Below are 24232 nucleotides of genomic sequence, written 5' to 3' on the forward strand. Positions count from 1 at the left end.
AGTTTTCTTATGATTTAGTTTATCACTACAGAAACGGTAAGTTAAATTCTACAAATGTGTTAAGAAAGCACAAAGCACCATTACTTGTACAGTCCCATCAGAAAGCCAAACATGGGGGCTGGGGATTTAGCTCAGTGGTAGAGCGCTTACCTAGGAAGTGCAAGGCCCTGGGTTCGGTCCCCAGCTCCGAAAGAAAGAACCAAAAAAAAAAAAAAAAAAAAAAAGAAAGCCAAACATGTTTTAGAAACTTATAACTGATAAGCCTGAGCAGAATACACCAAGGAAAAAAATCATCAAAAATAAATATTCTAAAAGCACGTTTTAAAAATCTATAAGACAAGAAAATTAAAAACTTGTACTCATCATAACAACTATCTATATATCTTTATTAATAAATATGGAAGAACTTTATTTTAAAATGAAGTATTCCCATTATGTTGGATATAGAGACACGAGATCAGGGTTTCAAGGTTAACCTGAGCCACTGCCAAGGGCCAGACTCAGCTTGCAGAAGGGTTCTGGGATAAGGAGTGTCTGGGAGCAGCAAAAACAAACAACTCAAATCATGAGTCCAATCTGGCGGCCAATGTCCTGCTCAAGACAGCTTTCCAGACTGCTCTTTCTGTGCTCTGAAGATCTCCAGACAATTCTCTGCTTGAGACAGCATTTTCTTGTTATCCTAAAAAATTCTCAGGAAGGTTCATCTCTTGCAGATCATAAGCCCAGTCAGTCTTTTATTTTCCATATGAGTACAGTCATTTACTCCAGGTTCCTTTTTGATTATCCTATGAATCAGCAGTACCTGGCCCCAGCCCTTTGATTCTTCGGAGACAGAAGGCACACAATGTCTTTTAAAAGAATGGTGAGATCTGCCTGCCTCGGCTCAACACAAAGAATAAAGTAGCTGGGTGGGGCTTGAAAACTCTGACTGTGGTGGGCGTACACTGCAAGCAGGTTTCCCACAGTTCTACTCCCTGCATAGTTCCAAGTTCATCGGCTCTTGTAAAAGACACTGTGTGGCATTTGGAAGGTGGCAGTAAAACCTGGGACACATACCTGCTGTGCTAAACATTCAGTTCAGGGTCATCAGACCTTACTGCAACTCATTGATGGCATATCCCTGGCTCACTTGACTTGTCCTGGCCAGTATTTGTTCATCTTCTCTAGTGGGTACCAATTTAATGGTTAGAGTCATACCAAGAGAGCTGGCCTTTCCCTGAGGACCTGATTCTACTGAATTTGGAGGCTTGGGGTGGAATAAATTTGAAAACAATAATCCTAAAGAGATAAATGCCTTTAAAATAATACCTGTAAATCAGTTTCATTAAATACATTTAATTGTGCTTGCTTGGGTATTTTTTTTTCAAAGTAGGGTTTCATGTAAGTCATGTTGACCTCAGATTTGCTAGGTGGCTTGCCATGTCCAATGTGGCCTTGATAGGAGTGGAATGACATGGTTCCCACCCCTTGAACAGGGCCAGCAGTGCATGGACCTCCACAAGTGTCAGTTGATGGATTCTGTGGGCGAAAGGCTTGTTTGTATAATAATGTGCATGTTTTCACGTTCCTCCGAGGAATTTCTTCCCTATTCATGTTAAGGACTCCATGATGATCAGAGACAGCAAAAATCTGAATCTGGGAGGCAAAGGTGTGGCTAATATCTCAGCAAACTGGAAAAATGGAACCTTCAGGACAGCCTTTAAAGGTCACATGAAATGGAAAGATCCATCTTGAAGGTGGGTGGCACCTGTAGAAAGAAACACAATGAAACAGGTGTGCTTTGCACGTCTGGCCCTAGCAGTACCTTCCCAGTGTGCAGCCAAGTCCACACACCCTGTCGCTACTGACACTTATGCTTCTGCTGCTCTTTAGGACATCAGGGGCATTGAGCCCAGCTTCTGCAGCCTTCCTATGTAGACTGAAGACCAGCAGCTCTCAAGAGACCCTCCAGGCCTTCAGCACCACTGTTTAAACTGGTCTAGTAAACTCCCCTTTAACATCTATTCCTTCTGTTGGTTCTGTTGCTCTAAAGAACACCGATTAATACATATCTGCCTGATATTTTAAATGTCTGAAATAAAATATAAGAACTACTTATTCACAAAAGTAAACCTGCATAAAGAAAAGCACACTTCTAATGTTCACTCCCACTATGAATCAAAACGGAAATGTAAAATGCTTTCTCAACCTTTGGACAGAAATGTAAAAATAAATACACATCTTAGCTTGACAATGACATTGAAAAACCTTCAGATGATATCTGTGATCTACATAACTAAAAGCTTATTAATCTATCGAAAACATACATGACAATGTAATATCTATCAAATATTCTAGAGAAAAAGCTATTTTTTGTTTTTATAGACTTTATGAGTTTCATATCATGCACCCAATCCCATTCATCTCCCCATCCTTTCACATCTGCCCTCTGCCCTTGCAACCTCCCTTCCCCCAAAGAAAAGAAAATAAGATAGAATTTAAAAAGAAAAAAAAGAAAAAAGAAAACCTGGTGGTCGAAGCTGTAGTGAATCAGTATGTCACACAGTACACCTTTTTGTCCATATGTCTTTACTTGCAAATGTTCGTTGTAATGAGTCATTGGTCTGGTTCCAGACCTCTGTTTTCTGCTACACTATCAACAGTGGATCCCTCACCTGGACTTCTCTCAAGCATCCTGTTGTTGCCCTGCCATGAGATCCTGCAGCTTTGGATCTGCAAGACTGGCCCTTTCAATGTGTCATAGATGGGATACACATTGGGGTGAGCCAACTCAAAAGCCCTGTATCTGGCCTGGGTGGCGGGAGAGTTTGTCAGCCTGCCCATTCTCCTGTACCGACACCTCCAGGGCGAGCTCTGTGGCATTGCTACTGCTAATTCACCCAGTGCTGCAGCCAGCAAGGGGCAGGACCAGCCTCTCCTATTCTCATGCCCTCGGGGCTACTCACTCACACCCGCATCACCAGAACCAAACTCTACTGTCCTGCCCAGGTAAGGTTCAGGGCCCGCTCTCCTGAGTACAGCAACTGGCAAGGGGTGGAGGCAGCTCTCCAGAGTGCCACAGCCAGAGAGGGGTGGGGCCAGCTCTGCACAGCCTTGGACATCAACATGGTCCCAGTCAGTGGCTCAGACCAGGTACATTCTCATGATCTTTAGTGGTAGCGTAAACCATGGACATTGACACACACACACACACACACACACACACACACACACACACACACACACACACACTGCTGCACGGCCACAGACACAGACATGGCCGTCAGCTGCAGCACATGCTGAGACTTCATTCGCCATGGCCTCAGGTAGCAGGGCAGGCTGCTCACGACAGGCTCTTCCCCTCCACCCTCATGTTTTCAGTTCCACAGCTCTTCATGATGCTCACACTGTTCCATTTCTCTTTCTTGTCTGTCCACCACATCCTTTCACATCTCCGTGGCTCTTGCTAAGGGTGGGCTGTGCAGCTGACAGGACTCTGGGTATCTTCCCCAACCCACGCCCAAGCACCATGAAGGCTGGTGGGCCTCTGGGTGTCTTCACCCATCCATACCCAGGCTGTGCTGAGTGGCCAAGACTAATATTTTTGAGTGGATAAAGATATTTATAATATGGAATAATTAGGAATGTCCTGGGATAAGGGGTTAGCTCGATAAACTTTGCTATCTGCATACAATCCAATGCAGGTCTGTGAAGCCCTGAAAACACTGGAGTAAAAACATCAAACGGCGCATACCCTACATCAGTAAACTTTCATCATGTAGTATCAATTTTCAAAAGGTATTTTCAATCCATACTATATAGTCACACACATAGCTTAAAAGTAATGAAAAGCTATACACTAAACACTGAGTCTAAAGAATCCGGTTGTGCTTCTTTTCATTGAATATGTATTATCAATTTAGTACAAAGAAATCAAGATTTCAAATGTTCCAATAGAGTTAAAAAAAACAAAAACTTGAGTATGCGACAACACTCCCTTTCTCCCTCCCCCAAATCTGCTCAACAATGTAAATATATTTTTATATTTGAAAATATATATTTTAAATATGAAATATATAAAAACAGGGAAGAGAGAGGGCTTAGCTATGCTGGGATGATAGGGAAGCCACTCCTCAAGAAGTGTTGTTCACAAGATGTCTTCAAAGATGGTGGAATTTTGGTTGGGAGCACAGGAGACCCTGGAGAGTATGAGAGAGGTGAGCTCAGTTTGAGGTACAGACTTACATGTTAGACATGAAACTGAAAGATGGATAACATCTAAAAATGTGGTTTTGTCACTCCGAAGAGGAGGTTGAGTTTCTCAGTAAGGATGCAGCCTTGTTCTGGGTTGATATTTGATCTGTGATATGGCCTGGGAAATGTGTCTTTCACCTGTAATCATGTGCCCTAGAGCCCTGCAACACACACTCTGAGCTGAGAGTTCTTGGCAGCAGGAGGTCACAAAAGTTGCCCCAAGTGATCTTTTTTTATCAATGTAAAAATCCCCAACACCCACATAAGATATCAGCATTGACTATAACAGTGTGGTTGGTAAAGAGGCGAGCAGACCCCACGAACTCACAATCCACACCTTAACAAAATCTGCAGTTCACTGAGGAAAGAGAGAGAGATACACGACATCCTTCTCTGGTTCACAGATGAGAACATTCACACACATGTAACACACACACACACACACACACACACACAATTTAAAAATAAGATGAATCTTAAAAGAAAGTGGGTTAGAAAAAAATCCAACTATTGGCAAATCTGGCATTGAAAGTGGTAAATCTCAAACTTGCAAACTTGAGACGCTGGAGGCATGATAAATAATGTTAACATTGAAGGACCTCATGACTTCAAAGTGCCTTGTGCTGAATTTAATCATTGAAATGTTTCCTCAGACCACCTACACTACAAACACACACACACACACACACACACACACACACACACACACACACACACACAAAAACCTGCAAGTCTGTAAAGATTTTGAGAGAAAGAGTTCTGAAAATGCTACGTGGTTACCATGGTAACCAAGCAGCCAGGTTGTAAAACGAATCACTTTTTTTTCCCAGAATCTTTTCTCTGTCCTGCTCTCCAGAACTTGATGGTTTTTATTCACAAAAATAAATAAATAAAAGGGAGTACAGTTCATTTTTTAAAAAAAGTTGGATCTCTCTCTATACTTGTAAATATTTGTGCATGTGTTTCCAAAGAACCCATAAGCTGAACTTCATTTTTTGCATTGTTACTTACACGTTTAACCCACCATGCTAGGTCTCATATGTTGTCCTCTTACAATAAAGTGTTCAGATGAGAAAGTGACAACCGAAACAACCTGACAGCCAATCAGGAGGCACTCAGAAGATGAAGAGGAAGAAGTAGAAATCATCTACAAAATTGGTGCATATTTAATATAAAGATGAGTTTTCCCAAAAATCATTTTCTCAGTATGGAATTTATTCAGAATTCACAGGGTTAATAAACAAGTTTAAAAAAAAAACTAGTGAATGTCAGTGGTCCCACCCCATCTGTCTCTCACCTTCAGCCACACGGCAAGTAGGTTGCAGACACATTGTTCTACATGGTACTCACAGTAACACTGCTGACAGTGATTACCCTGTGCTGCGTGTGAGACTGAGAAGCCCAATATGGTACCGGGAATCCTTCTTGTCATTTGCACATGTGAAGCTTGTTGAGAGATTTCTAACTGCAGCTGCTTTTCATGGAGCCCGCTGTTGTTTATATCTCGGCCTCCAAAATACAAAATGGGCCGTTGCTAGGAACGAAGCTCTTCATTTCCTGGCCATTGAAAGAGAGTCAGCCCAGTGTCTCTGTTGTTCCTTCCCAGATGTTCCCTCAGCACAGGCAGGCTACATGACACTAAGCTTTGCCTCAGCCTTGGACGACAAAATCAACTATGGTGAATTATTAGTATCGCTTTGGTTGAGATTGTATATACTGTAGGGATACAATAATAACACTGAGAAGCAAGTCTCAGGGCCTGTCACATGTTGAGTAGCTGGCAAAAACTGACTATAGAACACAGAGATGGGTGAGGTTTAGTTTCTGCTGTCAAGATGTTCCTAAGGTGGACACACTTCCAAGAGGGTCGAGACTATGGATGGCAAGCATGTGGACACATAAAAATGCTGCCTTTGTCTGGGGCCAACACTCAGCAAATAAGAGCACTGGCTATTCTCCCAGAGGATCTGAGTTCAAGTCCCTGTGTGCCCACCAATGTCACCACCACCTGCAACTACAGCTTCAAGGGATCCAAGACTCCCTACTGGTTCTGCAGTATATGTGGCTGTGAACACATGTGACATCCACGCAGAGACATGTGAGTTTAAAAATACATTTTTTAGAAGTATACATATAAATGCCTCTATATGTAGATTCGTCCATCTTAAATACACATTTATTGATTACAATATCAAAAAATAGAGAGACCATTTCATTAGGCCAAGGATTTTTTTTAACTTCTCAGAATGACGCACAGAGATGGGGAAACTTTGAATTTTATTTCAGAGAGGAAAGAATAATATATTTTCATGAAAAAGAGGACACTCAGACACGGAAAACCGTGAGTAGGTGACTTCTAAGCTCTCGAGGTTCGAGCCGTCCTCACCCTGCTGAGGGAAGGAGGCCACTGTTCAACGCATTCAACACACAGGGTTGCTTGATATAGTGATAGCTAAACAAACACAGCCATAGGAGATTTACTGACTCCAAGCAGACTGTCAAAAAGAATTCATCTTTCAGTAACAGAGTTGTGCCTGTCCTTACAATACTGTCACAGCAAACAAACAAAAACAGCCCCCAGAATCTTCCCAAGAACTCTGAGCTAAAATAAGAACTTTCTCCTCCTTTCTTGAAGCATGTACCAGGAACCCTGTGCTTTCTTGAAAGTCTCATAACCTTCTACTTAAGATGGTATTACCAGCCCCATCGCGTAAGCTCAGGTACTGGTCCTATTGACGCATGAGAACTGCAAGACCCAAGCTAGCCTGAGCTACAGGGTGGGTTCAAGTCAGCTCTGGACCACTTAGTAAAAACTGCCTCGAAATGAAAGTGGAAAGGACTATTCATTGTGCAAGCACGTGCCAACCACGCAGGAGGCCCCGGGTTCCAGTCCCAGCACTGCCAAGGAACCAAAAAAAAAAAAAAAAAATAACTGAAGCAATAGACATCTGAAAAGTCGTATTACGCATCTTCTGCATCTGCCTCTGGCATGCAAAGCACCTCGGCTGTGACACTTCCCACCACATCTTTACATTGCCCATGTGCCCTGATTCTCCCTTGCAATAAACAGCACTGATGCCCATGGGCACAGGGACATTGTTCATCCAGGCTGTCAGAAACCCCACCTTTCGGTGCGGGCAGTAGGATGTTTACAGGACCCCTGGGAGATGCTCTGCTAATGAGTTACAGGCTGCCTCATCCATCCAGGACTTGACTATCTGCCTAATCTTCTGAAATTCCCAACCTTGTGCTTCCTCCCTCTTCCTACAAGAGGTCCTCCTGGGAGACACTGAACACAGGGATGAGCCCTTCTAATCTGAGGAACTACAGCCTTGTGGATATGTACAGCCCAGGGGGCTGCAGTTTTGTTTATCTTTCCTACTTGTCTGGTGGGAGGTTTGGGTAAATGAGAAGGCTTCAGATTTCAGGCCTTGGAAAAATATCTGAGTGGCTCGTTGCTGTCTTTTTAAAATTCCAAGCATTCACGACGGAGATCTGAAACTGTTTTACTTGAAAATGAAACTGTGTGCTTTGACTGTAGTAATCTCTCCACCAGAATAATAGGAAAGACCTTGCACATCCTACTATGCTTTTAGAGTGAAGTTGACAGTCAGTGGGTGATTGTTTCATGTAATTTGAGGATAATTACCCAAGAGTAAGACATCCTTACATAAGCACCAAGGACATCATTTCTAAAGTCGGGCTGATGGAGGTTAAGTTTTGCTTTATTTTAAACAGACTAACAAGAGGAAGAAGAACTTTGGGAACAAAAATATCTAGGATGTTTCTTTGTTTTCTATATTTAAAATCACATTTCATCTTGGAACCTATGACTAACAAGCCTTTAGAAAGTCCCATGCTGTTTTAATGTGGATACATTTTGAATAAAAGCAAAGCCATGATGCTCCTCAGTTAACAGCAAATATTATGAGATCTGACCGCTTGCCTTTGCAGAGTTAGGGTTTGTGAGTTCTGTTCCTAGGTGACAATAAGCAGATATCAATTTGATTGATTCCTGATCCTTGGTGAGATCACCTCTCTCCCAGAGCATGGAGGCCTTCAAAGGGACTGCTCCTGAGGGAGGCTTCTGATGAGGCAAGGTATTGATTGAATAATTTCAGTGCCAGTGGCACTGCTCATAGAAGCTAAACTTCATGAGTGCTGGAATGCTGTGTGAGCCTGCACTCTAAAGACTGTGAAACACAGTATATAGTGGCCCATTCTCAGCCCTTTACACATTCAGATTTCTCCTAGACAAGACCTTCCCATTAAGATCGGAAGTTCTAAAGTCCAGTGCAGTCTGAATTGGATGTTCGACAATAAACAACCCTTGTGAGTGAAAAAGTCAGAATCAATTGATAACCATTCTAGTCCTAAGGCGTATCTATGGCTTGCCGTCCTTGTGAGTTATTATTTATCTATTAGCTACCGTGAATCTTCTATGGCATGATGTTCCCATGAACCTGCTGCCCATTTCCTCTCATCCTCTACGATGCTTCGTCTTTACAGTCTTGTTAGCCTGGATGCCGGAACTTGCAGTAAAAATCTTGGAAACTGAACTAGGAACATAATCTATCAAGAAGTTTGCTAAATTTCAGAGACTTTGAATTAAATGACAAATTGAACTGGTCCTTTGTCTAATCTTTGTCCATGGTCATGAAATAAATGGCAGAGAAAGGGCTAGAACCATGGTGTTTCAATCGAAATTTTAGAAACGAATAATATTTTCTAGTTCAGAAAAGTTGTTGAATAAGCTATTACATCTGTGCTAGGCCAAAAGTTATCATTAAATAACTAGCTGTCATGGATAATCTGCAGAATAATGTGTGCATGCATGCTATAAGTATCTGTTCATGGCACATGTACATGCACATGTATATATGGGTATATGAGCATGTGTGCAGAGGCCAAAGGTTGATCGAGATTATCTTCTTCAATCACTTAGCCTTATTTTTGAGAAAAGTCTCTCACTAATCCCGGAGATCAGTGATTGACTAAACCAGTAAACCAGCAAGACCCAGACACACACACACACACACACACACACACACACACACACACACACACACACGAACATGTATTCACAGCTTCAGTTCAGGTGTTACAGGCGTGTGATGCCATGACCAACTTTTTACATGGGTGCTGAGTTTCAAAATTCAGGTACTCATGCTTGCATGGGAAACGTTTTATTGAGCCATGGTCCCCAACCCTAAAGTAATTCATCCATCACAGAATGGAAAACAAGTTAACCTAACCAGGAAACTAAGAATCAGTCTACTGTTCAACACATTTACAGATGTTCCTTTTATGGTAAGATCCTTTGTTTCCTTTCTTGCTTTGATAAGCATTCTTGAAAGAATAGATTGATAAAAAATAAAAGGCATTAAAGAAAATATTCCCACTGACTTGAGTTTCCAATATGTTAAAGAACTGTTCCTAGGAGTTGGAGAAATGCCTCCATGGTTAAGAGCACTGACTGCTATGTGGGTTCAATTCCCAGCACCCACATAGTGGCTCAAAACTGTCTGGAACTCCAGTTCCAAGGAATCCAATGCCTTCTTCTGACCTCTGTGTACACTGGGCACACACATGACACTCAGATATACATGCAGGAAAAAACCCATACACATAAACTAATAAAATTTGAAAGACTTTTTTAAACAATTCCTTCCTAAAATATTTAAAAGAAATAAAAATATTTAAAAGGTAAAAATAATAATGAAAACTGATCACAGTTACGGGTTTCTAGCAACAAAGAAAGTGAAGATAATAATGATTAACTAAAATAAGCCACTGACGCTGCACACTGACATTGGAAGACGAGGAAGTCATGGACTCACTCGTGGTAGGGTGGTCAGACACACGGAAGGAATAGAAAAGGGTCCAGATCTTTGGCCATTTAAGAAGAAAATTCTATAACTGAAAATGAGCCCCTTTCTTTAAAGCCAAGTCATCAATGGTGTCGAATGGGTCTGAACTTTCAAGAGTGTTTGTTCAATGACCTGAGCCATGGACTCTCGTACAATGGTCAAATTTGCTGGACAGAAGCCCAACCTCAGATTATTAAGTAACTTGATAGCATAAACCCTGTCGCATTTGTGCCCAACAAACCTTGACTCGGAATACTTTCATCTTGTTGGCTTAAGATGACGTATTCATACAGAAACAAAAAGACAATCGTACCGGGAGCTGTTAAAAGTCTGAACTTTGGCTCTTGTAACATCTTTTATTTTCTGCATTTATCTTGGCCGTACTACCACTTCAGTCATTCTTTTCAAAGAAACAAACGTTAGAGTTTGCCACCTGGGAAACAGAAGTATCTTCAGATCCGAGTGTGTGTACGTTTTGATGTATTGATGTGCGCTTGCTTTAACTGTACATATTGGCATAAGTATGTCATTGACAAAATGAGCATCCCTGGTGCCCATGGAAGTCAGAAGGGTGTCAGGTCCTCTGAACTGTGCTCACATATGATTGTGAGCCATGGTATGGGTGCCATGCATCAAACCCAAGTCCTCCAGCACCAAGTGCTCTTAACCACTGAGCTTTCTTTCGAATCCCTTTACCTCGTGAAGAGAGAACAGTGGTTGTTGTTCTTCTTGCTGTCTGCAGTACTTCCTAATGTTAATTCTTATGGACTGCACAGAGCTCTGGAGAAATGGAGCATTTTTATGAGCAGTCCTACTGAGGAAATACGGCAAAAGATTGTGACCAAAATTATCCAGAAAATGATAAGACTACAGTGCATTTCACCCAATGCCTTCGTTAACTATATTAAGAAAAACTACACTGTGAGATTAAAACATTTGGAAACCAGAATGTAATGAGAAAGAGTCAAACATTTTTTTATTCACTATGTTCTCTGTCTCTCTGTGTCTCTCTGTCTTTATGTCTTTCTCCTTTACCTTTCCTGTTTATTTATCTGATTTTATTTTATAAGTATGCATACATCTGATATGTTTTAGTCAAATTCATATCTGCTTCCAATTCCTTCCCATATCTCTGCTTTTCCTGTGGTGTGTGTGTGTGTGTGTGTGTGTGTGTGTGTGTGTGTGTGTGTGTGTATGTGTGGTGTGTGTGTGTGTGTATGTGGTGTGTGTGTGTGTGTGTGTGTGTGTGTGCATGCATGTGTGTGTTTAAGATCCACTAAGTACTTTTAGTGCTACCTGTGTGTGCATGGGTGTAGGACTATGTACACAGGCAGTTTCTAAGGATCTGTACCATTAAAGAAAACTAATTCTGTCTGAGAAGTAATCAACTGCCAGATAAGGGTAAAACTTAAGACCCTCCCTAATCCATTCTGGGACTTATGCAGGGAGCCACAGCCATGGGAGTTCATGTGTACAATGGCACTGTCGAGTTGGACAAATATGATGTCACTGCAAGCATGCACTCTGAGTCCTACAACCTCTTGTGCTGGTGTCCCTGAGTCTTGGTATAGGAGGGTGTGATATACAAGTCCCATGAAGACATGAGAACCCCCCAGCCTCAGATTCTCTGCACTACATGGTGATGGTTTGTGAGTCTCTGTATTAACTGCCATCTAGAACAAAAACTTCTTGCATGAGAGTTGAGAGATGCACTAATCTATGGATATAAAGATATCAACTGGCCACAGACATAGGCAATGTTTTTGGTAAAATCGAAGAAGAAAATTTCACTACGTGGACAAACGATAGGAAGAAAAGAAGGGCTGCAAGCAGGCATCTTCCTAACTGGGTGATGCTTTACGCATGGAGGCCATGAGAGACCGAAGGCTCGAATCCTGAGAATGCTTAAGCAACATGACAAATGCTAGGACAGGAAATTTTATTTGACTCTGTGCTGCACGAAAAGGGAAGCTTTTCAAACTACTGGGCTGAAACCAAAATGAGTGTGAGAATCCTTCAGAGTTTAACAGCACAGATCTGCTTGGTGAATGTTTTTATTTTGGCCTTTAGTCCTTCAGAACCTCAGGAACTTCCTATGCCTCCAAGCAAGGCCAGGAGACCCAGGCAAAGAAGACGAGACAGCAGCTCAGTGGGAGACCCCTTGCCAGAGACCCAGAGTCTTTAGAATCAGACTTCAGAAATTTAAAAAAAAGGAAGGAAAAGAAAAGAAAAAGAAAAAGAAAAAAAGAAACAATAATAATAACAAAAAGACAGAGGAAACCATAAAAAAGGTAATTTGGCCAGTTGCACGTCCTTTAATGTTAAGATGCTTTGAAAGCACTTTTTCCCCCTGTCAAAATATTTTCAGGGTCAGGGACTAAAGGGCCCCGAGTAAGCCCAAAGATTTAAAGCATCCAGCAAATTAAGCTCCTTCCTCTCACAGACATATTAGAGTCTTTGAGTCTTTAATATAATTTAAAGCAATTGTCCCTGTAGGGAGGTCAGACATTTTGCACAGTTACACTGAAATAGTTGACCTGCCCGGAGAAACTAGAAGAATTTCAAGGGTACATTTCAAGACGCTGTTTCTGTTGATAACAGTGTTCCAGAATTTATATTTATTAATATTGCTTTATTTTGGTCAGACTCCCACAGGAAATCCTGAGGAGTGTCTGTTGCTGGCATATTTTATCTCCGATAGCTGCATCCCTTTGGTCTTGCACCCTGACTGCTAGGATGAAGCGTACCTTTGAAAGCCTTTACTAGAGCTGAGGATGACAACAAGCAGGGATTTCAACACTCGAGGAACACAATCCTTCTACTTTCTCCAGTTATCATTAAAATGTCTTCTAGACATAGGTCATAACTGGAAACCTAGAAACGATGCCTGTGTAGCAAGCCCTTCCCACAGAGCTGGAGTCCCAAGCGATTAAAATTTATCACACTGTTCTTACAGCTACAAATACTGCTGATGTGTGTCATTACTAAGAAAGTACTATTCATAACATTTTGATTTCAGTCCAAATAGTTTTTCCCCCCCAAATTTCCCATAAAATGCTCTTGATCTTTTTCTTAAAAGGTCTAATCCACTTCTTCTTTGAAAGAACAAAGAAAGGGGTCGATTGTTCTCTCCTTTAAATTTTGTTTAGTGTGATATATTTATTGCCTAGTGGGATGTATCTAATTTTCCACTGGCTTTTGCTGAGAAAGTAATTGGGGTAGAACTTAATCTCTTGCAACCTGAAGGCTGTAAGCACTTTCCTGACCCGATGCTACCCTGCTCTGCATGTGGTGCTATTAAAATGATATGTAACCACAGGACCTCATATTGGAGCAAAGCTTTGGTTTTCCAAGATGCAGACTTGGAACGGACAATGTTGCACTTCCGTTAGGCAACATAACGCGTACTGCGGGGGTGAAAAACAAGGCCTTCGAGTGGTAGAAGTTTGTTTAAAGACAAGAGCAGGAAAATGGTTTCAATCTCCCCGGCTAAAGGTCTGATGTCATTCCACAGGACTGTCTGGCCCCAGTGCACTCTGCCTGTCCTTGTCATTGCCTCACAGCACAAGACAAAGCTGCACAGCACAAATGGCCTTTGTAGGTGTTTCACCTGCGAAGCCCCTCGCTCCATTGATCTGGTTATCGATAAGGAGGGAATGTAGCATCTGTGTTTCTGCCCACAGGTTCATCTCTCTGAACATTAGTTTGAGATAACGCTGACTGGAAAATGCTGGTTTGAGCTTTTAGAACTGATCTCTGAACTCTGGAACTAAGTGTATCTTTTAATAACACTAAAAGATTAGGGGAAAAAAACAGAAAATAAGATAGGAGAGGAAATGAATGCTTACCATATCTAGATGAGAAATGAGTCAGACTGTTGTCATGATTCTGATTCCTATATTATATACAGTTCAATGTGTGACTTGTATCCTAACCGTCTCTCCATATAATTCGGTATTCTCACTCTATCCCTTGTGTGCTTGCTCCCCCCCCCCCCGTGTGTGTGAGTATGTGTGTGTGTGTGTGTGTGTGTGAGAGAGAGAGAGAGAGAGAGAGAGAGAGAGTAAGTGTGTGTGAGTGAGTGAGAGCTGCACGTGCATGCAGCTGTCTCCCTCCCCCCCCACGACATTCACACTATTGTATATTTAATGCTCAATATTCTACAGTACTTAACAAACGATTCTATTCAATAACACCCCCAGAATTTGTCCTTGAAGTTTTAGAGGTAATGGAGGAGGAAAGTGACTTATTTCACTGAGAATTCTGCTGAAAAGATTATTAAGGAGTTAAGTAGACAAATTGCCAGGTCTATTTTTTTTTTTTAAATTTTCAAAACAAAATGTACTAGTTCTTTGCATTGCTAACATAGTTGGCTTCATGCAACTTTTGGAGCAAATTTCTTGTTGTATAATTATCTTTCAGCTCAAAGTCATTTTGTGATGGGAACAACCAAAAAAAAACTAGCTGGAGGCATGCAAAAGTGAGATCGACAGGGTGCTAAGAGGAAGAAAACAATGACTCAAAGTGATTACATTAATCGTACCAAAGAAAACTCCAAAAAGCTGACTTATTTTTCCATGTAAATATCTTATAATATCAAATATTTCCACGGATAAGGGAGCCAACCATTGACTGGGGCTTGACATGAACTCGCTGTCTGAACATATTTCACTGCACATTAAAAATCTGGAAAGAGACAGTAGTGCTCATAAGAGCAAGAAGTGCAGGACTTCTGGTTCTGGTGGGCACTGGTGCGGGGCAAACTGCAGGGGCTGTTTTTATTGTTTTCAGTGCAGGTGACTGAACCCAAGCACACTACCATTGAGCTGCATCTCCAGTCCCAGAAACTGCTTTGATTCGGGTTTTTGTGTATGTGTTTATTTCATTTTACCCTTCTGTATGCTAGCTATGCTGAAAAGGTTGCCCATATAGGCATAATAATTCCATAACCACAGATATTTAAGCCTCAGAGTGAAACTTCCAGTCAAATCAGACAGTTTCTTTGTGTGGGATAGCAAAGACCTCATTCACTGGGGTTTTCTCTCTTTTTTAATGTCAATAATTTCCTGAAATTCTTTTAGAAGATATGTGGACCAGGAAACACACATAATTACCCTAAGCATCTTTAAGAACACAGATACCTAGAGCCAGCTCTAAGCTGAAAACTTCAAACTCTCTAGCCCCACCAGCAGGTGAGACACACTGAGGTCACACAGTCTTCCACTCCACCTACATAGGGACTATCTCTCACACTCTGCCTCCTTACATTGAGACATCAACCCTTTGATCCTTGTATACATTTAACAGCAGAAAGCATAAACCTTTTATGTTTAACAACAAGGTTCTTTCCTCTGTGTAAAATACTTTCTATTTCTGTATTTTGTTTCTTTAGGCATGGTCTCAATATCCTCTTAAGAAGCAGAGAGTATATTCTTATAGCAGGGAGGCCAAAAACAAACTCAGACTTTAAAAAACAGAATCCATTTGGACACAGCACTTTGGAAATTAGATTCAGGTTTTCATATTTTCTATAACCAACAAGTTTGCTCTAAAGGTCACCTCTAAACATTACCTGATCGAGAGCAGCCCTATACTGTGTTCACTTACACTGAACTCGTCATTAGTTAAAAGCCCCAGAGCATTGTGCTTCACCATGGCCAATGCAAACCCATTATTATTTGTACCTTTTAGAACTTACTACCAATGGGAAACTATTCCAAGAAAACTTAATGGACTAAAATCAGTCATTGTGACACTATGGTCTGTTCTATCTATAAAGTGTTAATGATGAAACTCAGACTGTGTTTACCACAGCTAGATCTTGTCTGTCCTTAATGATCTTGTATAAGCGAAGACAAGTTTCAGCAAATTACAGGGAAGTGTCCTATTATTTAAAAAGGAAACCAAGACAAATTCTCCAAATCAAATAGAATTTTTACATCTAATACTTTTCAAAGTATGCTTGCTATACCACAGCTCACATAGGATTTAATGACATGTGTTTATTAGACAAAGTGAACGAACAATTAAAAAGTAGTGCAGATAAAATATAATGATCATCATATTTTTCCTGAAGCATACATAGGAATCATAACTCTTGGCACTTAAAATGGACAATTATTAAAATGCTTGAGGAGCCCCATGTGTGGGAGTGGTTGCTCTCACTCATATTTATGAGCAGCTTTAAATTCTTTCTACAGAACGAAGAAGAGTAAAGATCGCTCCTGAGAGACACAGCCAGAATACAGCAAATACAGAGGCGAATGCCAGCAGCAAACCACTGAACTGAGAATAGGTCCCCTATTGAAGGAATCAGAGAAAGAACTGGAAGAGCTTGAAGGGGCTCGAGACCCCAAAAGTACAACAATGCCAAGCAACCAGAGCTTCCAGGGACTAAGCCACTACCTAAAGACTATACATGGACTGACCCTGGACTCTGACCTCATAGGTAGCAATGAATATCCTAGTAAGAGCACCAGTGGAAGGGGAAGCCCTGGGTCCTGCTAAGACTGAACCCCCAGTGAACTAGACTATGCGGGGAGGGTGGCAATGGGGGGAGGTTTGGGAGGGGAACACCCATAAGGAAGGGGAGGGGGGAGGGTGATGTTTGTCCGGAAACCGGGAAAGGGAATAACACTTGAAATGTATATAAGAAATACTCAAGTTAATAAAAAAAAAAAAAAAAAGAAAAGACACAGCCACATATTTAATGAGGAGGGAGAGAAATGTCTACACTGGTCTGCAGTCATTGTTCCCCCAAACCTCTATGCTGTCCAAATGTCCTGTGGAGGCATTTAGAAGCCTCAGTTGAGCCAATACCATAAGCAAGAGATACAGCACAGAAACATGCCACAGACACGGTAGACAGCCTAAAGCACAAACACAATCAGAATGTCTTCTGGAACATTCTTGTGAACTTGAGTTCTTCAATAATTGTGAAGCACCCCCTGCCATACTCAGAGTGACTCCCAGTTGTCCCCGTGCAGTGCCTGTCTCGGTGGCTACTGAGTAGGAGCTGCATGTCTTGAATTTGATTTGGATGGGACTTAGATGGAGGGAGGCAGTTCCATCCGTCTCTTCTCCCCCACTTACAAATTAAACAGGAAACACATAGACATGGTATAGATGACAGCAAAGTGTCTGCTTTGTATCCTGCTGGTTTTATTTAACTTTCCCCTCTCTACCCCAAGCATTTCTTCCTCTTCTCACACATCTATTTTATGTCAGAAAGAATAGACTAAAGTTTGTCGTAAGTTATTTTGCTGTGTGACTCCTTGAACCCAGAAGTCCTTTTTTTTTTTTAGCAGAAATGACAATATATTCAAATCGCATGCCGTTTTTAACTGACAGATGGTGTATATGATGTGGAATAATCATGTTTTAATCCTGCTTACCTGCACATGGACAAAACAGGGCCTTTGAAGTATAAACTTCAACCCCAGGCTCTCTTCATACATACTGGATTCCAAGCTTTCAATGCTGCACATCAATATGTCCAAGGGCACACAGGACAGCCAGGGCACAGCACAGCCAGGGCACAGCACAGCCAAGAAAACAAGTTGCTTACTGAATATCCAGTTAAATTTGAATGGTCAGTAAGCAGCAAGCAATGAGTTACTAGAAGCATGTTTCAAATCTTGCATAAGCTCTTACACTAATACATTAGATGCTGTTTATCTGACGTTGAACTCTGCGTTCTGTCCTACAAAGACCCTGCACGTCATTTCAAGCCTTTTTGTTCAGGCTTTTGTCCCTGCTGTCTCAGAGAACCTTCTCTGCCTTCTGGACAGGAAGACTCATCCAGATTGGCTTTCTTCCCCTTCATGATAGCCCGGCTACCAGTTCACCCCAAATGTAACACAACTGATCTTTTCTACCTTTGCATGTAACTGTGCCCAGTGTGTCTCAAGTCACAAGTTGTGTCTCACTCATAGATATATTTGGATGCGAAGACAGGAGGTTGAAGTGAGCTTAACTCACCTATACCCTGACACTAGAAACTGGGAGACACCTGGAGGACATCTGGGTGGGATGAGGAGCAGGCTGATGACCATTCACAAAGCTGGATTTGAACCTCAAACACTGCAGACAGCACCTAAAGTCCTCACTGACATTTTAAAAAGAAGGAGGAGGAGAAGGTGAAGGAGAAGGAAGAAAGAGGAGGAGAAGGAGGAGGAGGAGGAGAAGAAGAAAAAGAAAAAGGAGGGGGAGAAGAAGAAAAAGGAGGAGGATGAAAAATAAGACAAAAGAAGAAGAGGGGGGAGGGGAGGAGGACGAGGAGGAGGATGAGGAGAAGAAGGACGAGGAGGGGAGGAGAAAAAAGAAGAGGAGGAGGAGGAGATCCTGGTCAAGAACTTGAAAGTTAAATGAAGTTGTTTACAATACAAAAAACCTTGCACAGAATTACCTAAATTGTTACCTTCTAAATCCATGATTCCATTGCTTATTTCTGCTCTTTCCCTCCGTCCTTGCCTCCCTCCCCATCTCTTCCTCTTTTATCTGTCTTCTTATCCCCTCCTGCCTTCCTTTACTTTCTCCCTCTCTCAAAAAAAAAAAGCACCAAAAACCAAACCAAAACAAAGCAAAAAAACAAAAAACAAAAACCTCAATTTCACTTTTTAGATTTTGCCCGCTTGCTATCGAGTGCACTTAATAAGCCTGAAATCTCACCCTTTACAGGGTAGTTTGGCCAGTCAACCTTCGCCGAGATTCTTGACTCGATTTCATGCTCCTAGATTCTCTTCCTCAGCTGTCAAATGGCACTTCTAATCAGAATGTGTAAGAAGAGCAAAGCTGTGCTCCCACAAACCTTGGGGAAAGAGAGAGAGAGAGAGAGAGAGAGAGAGAGAGAGAGAGAGAGAGAGAGAGAGAGCTTCTAAAGATTGTTCTCAGTCTCATCTGTCTGGTTCAGATTTATCTAAAAATAAAAGAAAAACCAGGCGAAAAAAAATAAATGAACAGAGGATAACGTGCAGCCTCGTGCCTCCGAGTCAGATAAGGAGATAATTTCTACACATACTCCATATTTCATTTTACTTTTCAAGTGCCCTTTTCACCCCTGGCCCCATTGCTAGGATACACATCCATTAATGAGGAATCTTTTCGTGCCTTCTTCTTTCTCATATCACTCGCAGCGAGACACTAGACTTTCCGCGGAGTTCATTCACTTCAGAGCCATTAAAAAGAAAATATTGTCTGGAGACAGCGTGTCTCCAATTGGTGCAGCGCAAGATGAAGAAATAAATTCCCAAGTTTCCAGCTTTTATCTGCCACAGGCTTCCTTTGTAAAAGCTGGGAACGTTTCCAAGTATCATATTTCAATCTGTGAAATGGGTGAATCATTTCTAACAATGTCTCTTTCACGTGTCGTTTGGAGAGAAAAGAAAAAGTCCTGAAATGCTAGCGCTTTGCGAAGAGTCGTTTTCAGAAAGTGCTTGCCTGACTTTGGCTGCAAAGGCTTAATACTGGTGATCATTAGACGTCATGAAATAATAATAACAACAACAGCTATAATAGTTATGGTGGTTCCCATTTCTTTCTCCAGAATGTGCCTGTTCTCGTCTTGGTTTCAAGCCTGAAGTTACTAAGGAGGAGCCGGGGACATATCTCAGTGGTAAATCACTAGCCTACCATGTGTGAAGTACCAGGTTCAAACTTTAGAACAAAGGAAAAGAAGGAAGGGAGAAAGGAAGGCAGTGAGAGAGAAAGGATGGACAGAGGGAGGAAAGAATGGAAAGAGAGGAAGAAATGGTAAAGAACAACAAAAAGTCGGAGAAGGGAAATCTTTACTTTTATGGTTGAATTTTCCCTCTACGCTTTCACCCAGACTATCAGAGCTGCGGGTGTAGCGATCATGCTAATCTTACCTGCCCATCTCCCTGGACGTATCAGAGAACTGGACCTGTCACATATCTGTGATGTGGGAAAGAAACTGAAGCAAAGCTTTCTCAACCCTGTCTCCCACTTCATCCCCGTCTTGTACAACAATCCACATGATCAGAGTCAGCTTTAGGATCCATGGCTGTATATGCCACAGAGGTCAACGAACACCCAACGTCTTGTGTGTGCACCTCTCAGCAGAAGTACAAGCAGGTAATTCTTTGGACGTCACCAAGAAAAAGCTGGGCAAAAGGGAAAGTTCACACGGAAAAATGGAGATCCAAATGGAGCAACCAAGTTATGAAGAAATGTTCCTCAGGGAGCCCAGAGCACTTCTAATGTTCCCTGATAGTGTCTCTTCACTGAAAAGTAAATTATCAAGGGTTTGTAAGATTATCATTTACTGAAAAAAAAAGTATTCAGGTATAAGGCAATGTTGATTTGATATTTATCAACACTGTGGGTTGAACAGGATAGTCTTGGCCTTCCGGTCTCTGTACCATGTATACTTTCCCTACCTTTAAATCTGTATTTGGTAAGACCTTTCTGGGTGGAGCACTGGTTGACATTACACTGTACATGACCTTCCTGGTTTTCGAAATGTCTTATATCAAGATTATCTACAAACAACACCATCAAGGCCATGCACTTTCTAAAGAGTTCAGCACCACTGTTCGGTTTGTGCCCATTCTGCAAGATGGGAACACATTTCTCCCTCTTGCTGATGGCTATCACATAATAATTGAATGAAATGAGAAAGTCAAACGCACACCAACATCATCTGCCTGGCAAAGCTTGGAAAGACACAGCTCCCACCAAGAAACCATAGAGAGCAGGGCTTCGAGACCCAGAATTAAGCTCGAGGGCTGTTCTCTGAGTTCGAACATGGACACACATTCTGAAAGAAAAGGAAAACCAGTTTCTGGAAAAGCATACAACTCTTTCATGCTTTTCACAAAGTATGAAAGCACTGTTTTTGCAAGACAGCTGAAAACTTCGTTTACAGAGAGGATATTCACACATACATATATGTTGGAATGACAAGAACTCCAGAAAGGTCTTGCCAAACACCAGCTTGAGGGTCATGAGAAGCACACATACTACAGAGAGGAGAGGAAGGTAAGACCAGCCAGCTCAACCCGCATTGCCAATAAATACCATGGCTCCATCACCTTACACATTTAATAAATCTGTTCCAATGAATGGATAAATTGATAAAGCCTGATCCTACAGAACATAGTCCCCAACAGAGCATCCTGGGGACCCAGTACAGACTATGCTATGGTATAGAGAAGACTCCAGACACCTAGTCAGTCCCAGTGCTGTTATTATCACAAGAGTGGACACGAAAACAGGGCCTGAATCCTAGTTCCAAAGAAGTGACCTAATGAAAGCCTTGGGTCACTCTAAATGAGAAAAAAAATTATTTCACTATACCACTTGAAGTTTTTGTAATAAGCACTCAGAATTTTTACAAAGATATTTCTAACTGAAAAAATGATAGCGGAGGAATAGAAAGGAAGAGAACAGAAAGAAACAGAAAGAAGGGGAGAAAAGGAAATGATAAAGGAGGTGAAATGAAAGGATGTGTGATGCATCAGCAGGCACAATCCACTGTCTTCAACCCTGCAGTTCACCGAAGCTCTTCATTGCCTTTGAACACAAGTGTTGGCTCTCTGAATGGTGATGCCATCAGCATTAGAAGGACCGTGGATCAGCATTTGCCTTCCCCCTTTCTTCTTCTTCCTCTTCTTCCTCTTCTTCCTTTTCTTCCTCTTCCCCTTCCTCCTCCTCCTCTTCCTCCTCTTCTTCTTCATCTTCCCTTTTCCCTTCCCCTTCCTCCTCCTCCTCTTCTTCCTCTTCCTCTTCTTCCTCTTCTTCCTCCTCCTCTTCTTCCTCTTCTTCCTCTTCCTCCTCCTCCTCCTCTTCTCATTTATTAAATTCACTTTGGAAAGAACACTGGTAAGAGCAAAAAGAACTCCCCTACAACTTCAGGAAACAAGATGAGAGGACTCAAAACATTCTGAACTAATGGGAAATGATCACTCTTGACCTCCTCCTCTCTCCTCCAGAGGCCCAGGGCTCTTTGCAGACATAACTAGGGAGATTAGACAGTTTCTCCCATGTTTCCAGGTCAAGAGGGCAAGGCTGGAGTTGTTCAGATGTTTACTGAGTGCCTAATAAGCACAGAACATAGTGCTTGGCACTGTGGGGATCCAAAGACAGCAGATATGGCTCCTGCAGCAGTAAAAAGGAAACAGAAAATTCATGTAAGTTAACAGCAAAACAAGAGATTTCAGGAGGTAGTTTCCAGAGACAGACACAGAACCCATGAGCCTTCCTGACCGACTGGAATGTCCACCTACTTTATTTAGAAAGTTATTTGACATCTGTGACACACACACACACACACACACACACACACACACACACACAGCCTATTAAAATTGAAAAACCAATTATAAAATGTACACATTTTAAGTTATAGAGATGTTGGCAATTAATAGGTTCTATTATTGGGCATTTTAGGTATTTTGCTAAGTACTTTGAGGCATTTTTAGCAAATCTTTAAAAAACTTAATGTGCTGTGAATCATCACCATTTTAAATGTGTTAGACTTAAAAAAATCTTTCAATAATTCAACGTAAAAAAAAAAAACCTGAAGTAATTCATTTTAGATGTCACGCTTGTGCCACATCTGCAGCACTGTACATGGTACTGGGGAATTAGTATGCTCATTACTACACACAGCTTGTTCTTACTGAATAAAGCATTTCTCAGGACATCCCAGTAAGACTGGTTAGTGAACATGATTGAAAGATGGTCCTGAGGGAGCTGCACAAGGAAACCAACTGTAAAGAAAACATTCCAGCTCTTTATTTTACACTAAACTCTTCGTGAATATTTAAAACGAGCAAACCTTTTCCTTCATGACAATACGAATATGGTCCTCTGCCTTCAAAGAGATAGGAACGGCCTGAACTAGGTGCGAGATCATAAAACCTCGGAAAGGAGATCTAAACCACGATGGACAGGAAGTTCTGTTATGGAGCCGGGCACAGCACAGGGGAATGGAAGATCAGGAGGAAATTGGTGGGGGTGACCCTGAAACGCTCTCACAGGCTGGTGTGTTCAAACACTTTATCTCTACCTCATGGTACTCTTTGAAAAGCTTGGGGAACCTTTATGAGGTAGAACCTCCCAGGAAGAAGTGTGTCACTGGAATCAGGATTAAGACCTTACGGTCTGGCCCCACTTCCTGTTCACATTCTGATTCTTGATTGTAGACAGGATGCATCCAGCCACCGTCCTGTTCCTGCCATTTCTTCCCAGGCTGTGGCCATGTCCTCTCTGCCATGAAGGACCTTAGCCCTCTAGAAATGTAAGCCACAGCAAACCCTTTCTTTCCTGAGTTGCTTTTGTCTGGGTATTGTATCATACCAACAGGAAAAGTAACTGATGTAGGGGGTTCACCCATCCTTGTGGGATCCACACACAGCTTCATGGAGGAGGACAGAGCTTCTCTGGCTTTAGACAGAGTAGCAAAACTTTACCTGGAAAACAACAGTCAGAGATAGGATTTCTCACAAAAAAGAAAGCCAATATGGAAGGACAAAGCTTCAGTATGAGAAGCCAAACACCTCTAAAATGGGAAACCCCAAGGTCTAATTTCAATTAATTGTGGCCATAACCTGAAAAACGAACAACCCCTAGAAAGTGAGGCTGGTTAGAGGGCTGGTCAGATAAAGGCACTTGGTAACAACCAAGCTGATCCAGAGAAGCTGAGTGTGGTAGCATGTGTCTTCAACCCCAGCACTCCTATAGAAAGATGGAAGGCAGAAACAGAAGTGCCCAGAAATTTATGAACCTAGCTAATTTGGAATACACAATGGGACAAACTCAAAAGAGAGCTGACTCAACCAGGAAGAAGCAGAGAACTGACTCCTGAAAGTTGTCCTCTGACCCTCACATGTGCCCTGGCTCATGCATGGCCATGCTCTCACACACGAGCACACACACACACACACACACACACACACACACACACACACACATACACACAGAGAGAGAGACAGACAGACAGACACAGACACAGAGAGACAGAGAGACAGAGAGAGAGACAGAGACAGAGAGATAGATACAGACAGACAGACACAGACACACAGGGAGACAGACAGAGAGAGACAGAGAGACAGAGAGAGACAGGAAGACACAGAGAGAGAGACAGACAAACAGATAGACACAGACAC

The 24232-nt window shown here is 41.9% G+C and overlaps 1 long non-coding RNA gene across 5 annotated transcripts; it reads right to left on the bottom strand.

Moving 5' to 3' along the window:
• Positions 1–359: 359 nt before the first annotated feature.
• Positions 360–21183, bottom strand: LOC102555465 (uncharacterized). Of its 5 annotated transcripts, XR_015644827.1 has the most exons (4): positions 18774–21183; positions 18084–18210; positions 17498–17582; positions 360–1747 (listed from the first exon to the last, which is right to left on the bottom strand). It is a non-coding gene; the product is annotated as an uncharacterized LOC102555465 (long non-coding RNA). The 5 variants fall into 5 exon arrangements; XR_015644825.1 differs by lacking the exon at positions 18084–18210 and having other exon boundaries at positions 18774–19317; XR_015644828.1 differs by lacking the exon at positions 18084–18210 and having other exon boundaries at positions 18523–19246.
• Between the last annotated feature and the right edge of the window lie 3049 nt (positions 21184–24232).

This window comes from Rattus norvegicus, chromosome 1, assembly GCF_021556685.1.
Source record: "Rattus norvegicus strain SHRSP/BbbUtx chromosome 1, alternate assembly SHRSP_T2T, whole genome shotgun sequence".
Classification (NCBI taxonomy): Eukaryota; Metazoa; Chordata; class Mammalia; order Rodentia; family Muridae; genus Rattus; species Rattus norvegicus.